Source organism: Phalacrocorax carbo, chromosome 6, assembly GCF_963921805.1.
Source record: "Phalacrocorax carbo chromosome 6, bPhaCar2.1, whole genome shotgun sequence".
Taxonomy (NCBI): Eukaryota; Metazoa; Chordata; class Aves; order Suliformes; family Phalacrocoracidae; genus Phalacrocorax; species Phalacrocorax carbo.
In genome coordinates this window covers 24,570,539-24,578,059 of record NC_087518.1, presented here as the reverse complement: position 1 = coordinate 24,578,059, position 7,521 = coordinate 24,570,539, and positions in this window count along the sequence as shown.

Here is a 7,521-nt window from a genome sequence, read left to right as displayed (position 1 = left end):
CTCTTATTAATTCCCTATAAGAGTAGGAGGAAATATTGAGTGGGCCATATGAAGTTGGTTTATTCTTCACAATTTTGTTTGGAAATAAAAGAGATTTGGAAAAAAACATTGGAGGTCTGCGAGTATGTTGGAGGGCAACTGCAGAATTGGAAATTATCTTTACAAATAAGAGGGATTTTGGTTATTTATTTTGTCTCTAGTGAATAGAGAAAAAGTTGTTGAATGCCTTATGGCAGTCCATAGACTGAGCCATAGTCTGCAAAAGACAACCTCTGATTTGCTGGGGCTGAATGTGAATTAGCAATGTCTCATTGTGAAAATACAAACATTGCAATAATATGTATCAGCAGAATTACAGACAGTGAGATGCGTGATACCATCTTTCCTCTCTACTTGGCTGTTGAAAGGCAAAGACCTTAACTGGAATATAATGATCAGTTTTGGATACCAAGCCTAATAAAAGTGCCTAGTCCAAAGGGCATCAGTGGAAGTGATTAGCAGTCTAGAAATTTGAAGTTCGAGGAAAGAGTAGGGTTGCTTAAAGAAGAAAATACTTGAGGGAAAACTGTAACATGAAACTTCTAGAAGGCTGCTGGAAGGAAGAAGAAAATAACATTTTTCCCATATCTATAACAGACATGATGCACTATAGTGGTCTTGAGTTGCTGCAGAGAATAAGGTTCACGTTCCCTAAACAGTGTGGTTGTTGAAATCATGAAGATTGTTTGGATTTGTTGGGAAACTCTACTCTTAGAGGAATTTGATCAGAGGCTAGACATTCGTCTATCAGGAATGATGCAGCAGAGCTGATCCTATTCTTAAGACTGACAATAAATAGACTAAGCAACCTCTTGCTATATGATTCTGTGATATTTTTAAAACCAATATAATAATTAGAGATCTTTTAGTGCTAAATGAATACTTACAGTTATGCAACTTCAGTGTCTTGGTCAGGGTTGCATTTGATATCATTCATTATGAAAAAATTATCACTGAACAATATCACACAGCAGAATGCACACATGGCACAGAGTTACTATATTTACCTAGTTTCACAAGAATCAAAACTTAAGTTTTTATATGCATATGTCCCTTTCCCCTTCAGCAAGTGTTAGAATAGAGGAGGAAAATTTTCTTTAGCATCCCAACTGAAAGAAGTGCTATAATATGAATGTACTGCCTGGTTACACCAGAGAATCCAGACAGGAATGAGCTTGTCTGCAGACGTTACCTCCAGTGTTTGTGAAACAACTGCTTATTTCCTTTAGAAAAGTTTAATGTGGATGGGAGTTCTTTATTACAGCAAAATATAAGCATTACTAATTAATTTGTTCAATGTTTTTATCTCAGTAATAATGAGTTTAATCTTCCATACTGATACAAGCACAGTTCCCAAATTTTATTGAAGTAAGTCCTGAAAGCTTTTAGAAAATAGAAAATGTGTAAATATCGTTTAAGTGTAATTAATCTTTTTAACCTTTATTTTGGAAAACTGACTACCTATGAGATGTGTATAATTTGATTAAAATCTTCCTCTTCAGCCATTTGCTCTTACTGTTTCTTGAATGCTCCAGTAACAACTTGTTAGGAATTTATCATCATTGTTGCTTAATGTATGTGTATGTATAGGTAACAATGCAATTTAAACTGACATAGGAAAGTTTTCACTTTCTCAGATTCCAGTTCAGTGAGGTGAATGCACCTCAGCTAGCATTAAACATCCGTGTTTGCAGCAAGTGCGCGTAAGCTATTTGTTATTATAGGCATTCTATAATTCCCATCATCGCAAACTGTGAAGGCCCTAATAAACATGAGTGATAGAGAAACATTAATGCAATTTCATAAGAAGGGAGGCTGAGGCCAAGTGGAGCTAAATGACCTATCCAAGTGCAATAGCGTGAGGAACCCAAATCTGCTCTTTAACCTAAAGGAGAATCTGGTGGCTCTGCCTTGCATTTAGAGGGTAGGAGCATCTTGTATGTCCAAAATTTTATGTGTTCATTGAATTCCTGAATGCATTTTGAGTGCCACTGGCAACTCTTCTGTTGACTACAAAGGACACATATGGGATTAAGGACAACTTAACTGTTTCATCATGAAAGCATCTGCTTGCTAGTTTATGGCCCGAGTTATTCTCTATGAAGAGGATTTGTGTTGCAGTGGGTGGGGAAAGCTTGTCAGATGATACCTGTGCTGATAGCCTGAATTGTGCTGCATTTGATCTCCCTTTCAGCAATGGATTGCAAATCCCATGGACCCATCTGTGATACACTCTACATTTCAATAGTTTGTTTATGCATTTACATCTCTGATCTCTCAAATTTGTAATATTTATTTTTATTTTATTATAATCTTACTTTTACTTCTACTTATATATTGACATAAACAGGGAATTGGAAATGGTAAGAGCTGTAGTTTAGAATGTGTGTGTTTAAAATACATAAGGAGTTGGAGTATTAAGTCTCCATTTTCATATCCAAAGTCTAGATGGTATGTCAGGTGCACACAAGGAACATTTACATCTTTACTTTTGTAATCTGATATGTTAAATATATACCATACATTTCAACTTAGCTATACTCTCAGCATGCAGTAGACTCTACAAATATATTTGGGTTATATTTGTCCAGTTGGGACAACATTTTGGGTACCAATGGCAAGAAGATCCTTATCTGACTCTTGCTCTCTATTTCTCCAGGGTGCTACTTGGAGTGAGCTGCTTGTAGTCCTTGGTTAGACTTGATTGGTACCAACCTGCTTTCCAAGTGTCAAAGCTAGTACATGAATCAATGACGTTTTCCTTCTGAATAAGGAACGGTAATGCGGTCACCATGATTGCTGACAGCATTGCTGTGTTTCTGGGTAAGCTCACCCACCTTTGCTCCAAAGTAAATACTCTTTCTTGTTGAAGGGATGACGTTCCTCAGAGTGACGTTCCTTTTGGCTCACCCAAGACACATGCCCTTGAGGTACCAAGTCAGCAGCTGATGCAGATGCAGCACTGACTGGTTATTATTGTGCTGCCCCAGAATTCCTTCAGCAGCACTGGTCCCAGAAACAGCAGTGAAAGGGCTTCATTTAGCATGTTAATCAATTTCTAGATGGAGCAAACAGTGGAATTGGCTCCAGAATGACAGAGAAAAATGTGTAAATAACACTTTCTCAGTAGATTTTTGTTATGGGAAGCCCTGCTTACTTTGTTGTCTTTCTGAGAGCATTCCGTCTAATGAGGTGTGAACATTCAACAAAATAGGAAACTTTAATAAAATAATTCAATTTTTTGTTTCTGTGAAAATTTTGAGTTTATTGTTTTTAGTGAGGTACAAGAAATAATTCCAAGGATTACGCACATCTTATTAATGTATTTTGAATGTGAAACCTTTCAAGAAACTGCTCTATAAGTTATTTGACAGTATATAATATGTTTATAGACAGTTCTGAAATGGAAAGAAGTCCTAAATGCATGGAATAGATTGTTCATTAGCCATTACTTACCTACTTCTATTAGGTGACTGCTGGTCATTCCCATTAAAGCTCTGGATTTCTCAGGCCTGGCAAGTTTCCTTGCCATACATGCTAAATAAAGCTAATTGCATTGCCTGTTCCCTGGTTTGTTTTCCAGAGTGCATAAACACCTTTGGTTTTAAAGGCAATATTGAGGTAAACATTTGTGCTGCTGTTTACCATTGTGGCACCAGAGAAATACTTCACACTTTAGCACTGGCCATCTGTGGACTTGAGGTTTTCTTTTCTTTTTCTTTTTTTTTTTTTTTTTGTTGATTATGCTTTAAAGAACAGACTTGCTGAGTGAGAACTCTTGAAGTAAGTACATCTGCATGGTTGGGTTTAACCTACTCTCCTCCATACACACAACCCTGGTGGGTTTTTGGTTTTCTTTTTTTCGTCCAAATAACTACTCAGCATCTGGTCAGATATCTGTAGCGGAGCTGGGCTCTGTGTCCCCTGAACTTTTTCTTAGTTCATCTTCTAGAAGCCAGAGGGTTTGGGGAGGGGGGTGTTACGGGGATAGGGGTTGGACTCAAGCTAGGATGGTTCATACAAGCCAGCACTATTATTGAACAGTTGCAGCCACTGCCAGGCAGCTGAGATACTGTGACTAAATGAAGGGGAAGAAGATAAAACAGGTCCATAAATGTGGACAGGCTTTTCTTGTAGCAGCTTCATTATGTCTATTTTTGGATTGAGAGACCACTGGCACTGTTAGCAAACTAGTGCAGGCAACTCAGCCTGAAATGCTAGGAACAGCTCTTCAGCAAGTGGCTGTCTCAGTTCTCAGCAACTACCAGAAGCTCACCAGGTTGGTGCTAGCAGGCTTTTGTCGCAGAGCTGTTCAGTGGTACATCTCTATAAAGATTAACAGATAGGTCACAAACCTTAGGATACTTTTTTTTTGTGGCCATAGAGACATGTATTTTCATCATGTTCCAAGACCTGGTTAACCATTGTAGGTTCAGTCATATTGACTTGGAGGAGCCTGATGTCTTACAAGACTTCATAGTCCATCTGCTTCAGGAAGTAGACCATGGGCTTTCATGGCTACTCACTGTGTCAGTGATGGGTTTTCTACTGACTCTTTTAGGTCTTTTTTTAGCATTTGCTTTTCTGCCTACCTGAACTATTTACTGGACTCTTAAATTTGGAGGATGGACTTATTTAACTAGATTAAACAGCTGTTCAGTAACAGGTAATTGTGCATGTCGAGAGCTCCAGAGGGTGGAAAATTTTCTCATGAAGAAGCTGGGGAGTGCAGGGCAACCTTTAATATTTTTTTGTGAGGGAAAGGTCTCTTCATCCATCAGCAATGGACAGGAGACAGAAGAGAGGCTAAGAACTTAACATCAACCATAAAAAACTGCTCCGCAGACCATATCAAATTGGGTATCAAGAAAGCATCAGAAAAACATAGCTTGTTCTTTGAGGTTATAAGCTGCAGTATTCAAAAGTGTTATTCATTATCTCCCTGTTTAGATTGCATGTGGTGGCTTTTTGAAAGGACATTTTAATGTATTTATAAGACAGGTGTAATTGTAAAAAACCTGTTTTTCTTGTGTCAAAAATGTCAGTGAACATCACTGGATGGAAGGCAAGTGTTCACATCATTACAAGGGTTTGTGGATAAACACGTGTGTTTTTATTCTTTCCTTTTTCCTTTGAAATACTTAATAATGAGGGAAAAAAGACATTAACTAGAGTTGTAAGATGAAGCTGGGTGTTCAGTCTGAGAGCTGGATCCCTCTGTTCCTTGTCTTCTACATCTGACTTTTGCAGAGGCTCATTTTGTGTTTATTGGAGCATTGGAGGTGCTAATGTCGTGTTTTCTTCAGCTCCTTTGGCATGGTCAGCAACAGCACTGGCTTTTATGTTATTGTTTATTTAAAAAAAAAGACTGGTGGGGGAGATTTTTGGGGGGCAACATTGGCATGGTCTGAGTAGAGTAGCATAGAGGCCTCAAAAATAAGTAGGTGATTCAGCCTGATGGGAAGCACTGCAATTTGGGATAGCCTTCAGAGAAAGAAGAAAGGATGTGGTGTGGTGAAACCACCATGTGAAGCTGTCTGTTAATTGAAGGAGTTTAATCCACCTTGAAAACAAATTATCTTGTAATATTGTATTTCTTCTCTTTCTGGATGTGATTGGCTCTCCTGACTTGAATGAATAGGTAGCCTGAGGGAATAGCACAGAAGCTGCAACATTGAGACTAGCCTAAAATAGCTCAGTACCAGAAGATGCTGAGAGTCCTTAAGTCTCACTAAAGTTATTCTGTGACTTCATCTCACCACAAAGGCTTGTTGGCTCATTAGGATTAAAGGCAAAAAATCCCACTGCATTTCTGGTAAATGGGATTTTTTTTTTGTCACTAGTACCATTCACACAGACATCCCATTAAGGTGGTAGAAAGATCTGTAATGGCTGTACCTTGATTAAACCTCCTGGCATCAATAATGGTACAAGCTTGTGGGGTTTATTATTGTCTGTGTGGATCCTGTTTGTTTTTTCCTATGAAAGGGCCATCAGATGGAACTTGCACGCCTTTATTATTACTAATAGTGTCTAGGAGTGCAGCTCCAAATGATGCATAACATTTTTTTTTAAAGTAAACCATAAGCCAAGTTAAACGAACTTTAAAAGTGAACATGATTCATAACAGATACCATTTTAAAACTGACCAGACACAGCAAATGTAAATTCTGTCCTTTTAACTGTAAAATATTTAAGCTTATTTGCAAAGGAGTTTGAAAAATTAAAACCATACCTTATCTGTATTTCTCCAGCCATGAAGAAACATCAGAGTTTGCATTTGAAAGGATGGCAATACAAACTGTATAGACAGACTAGATGTCTACTTGAATTATCTTGCTTGTTGAAGGGAAGTCTTAAACTGATGATCACATATAATCTGTAATGTATTAAAAGCATATTCTTTATTGGACTCCCCATATTACATTTCAAATACATTTCCATGGAATGTTTCAAAATGTCATTCAAAATTATTACTTTTTTTATTGAAATGGCATGTGTCCCCTCAACACTCATCTAGAACTTTATTATTATGATTCTTTGGACAGTTTAAAGTCATGAGATCACTTTTTGTGGCTTTGTGTGCCTCACACCACCTCTATTCCTGCTTCAGTGCTAATACCAGCTTCATACTCCTCCTCAGGGTTTAGCTGCAGCTTCTTCGCCTGCATAGGTTTTGTTTCAGTTGATCAGAGGTTTGGCTAACTTAAATATTTAGGTAATATATAGTATCTATATCTCAAACAAACACCTATTATAATGATCGCTTGCATTGTTGCACTAGCCTCTCTGTTTTTCAATTTTTTTTTTGTTTATTTTCACACACCCAGAGTGACTTCTGTCACCTGGAGGCTGATTTTGCAATAGGAGGGATTTTGAAGAAATTGAGTCTTGAAAAGCTAGAAGTTAACAATGGATTAAGTACTTGTGAGTGCAACTAAATGAGAATCTTGAATATGTTGTAGAATTATGCAGAGTGTTTATAGCCTAGCAGCAAAACTGAGCTCTATATATACATACACCAATAACAGTCCGTGACATAAAAAGAATTTTCATCACTGAAGATACGCCAGGAGTAGGAGCTTCTTGAAGTCACTGGGATTGCGAGATGTCATTAAAGCACTTAAAATACAAAGGCTGCTGTGCTGAAATAGGAGACTTCATGAGAGCATCATCTCTACCAATCTAAATAAGCTTATACTGTTGAACAGTTGAGCTAACCTGAGCCTACTTTTGTTGACTTGAATGTACTGTGTCTACTGTGAATGTACTGTGCACCCCAGTTTGGAACAGGCTTCAGCTGACTTAACAGAGGTAAGACACCTGAAAGAGTGCGCTTCAAGGCCACGGGACAGTTACCTGTGCTTATTTCCCTCCACTCCTGTTTCACTTACGACAGTAGAATTTAGTGGAAATATCTCACATGTTTAACTGCCAAAAAAAAAAAAATTGCAAATACATTTTAACATAATTCTAACCATT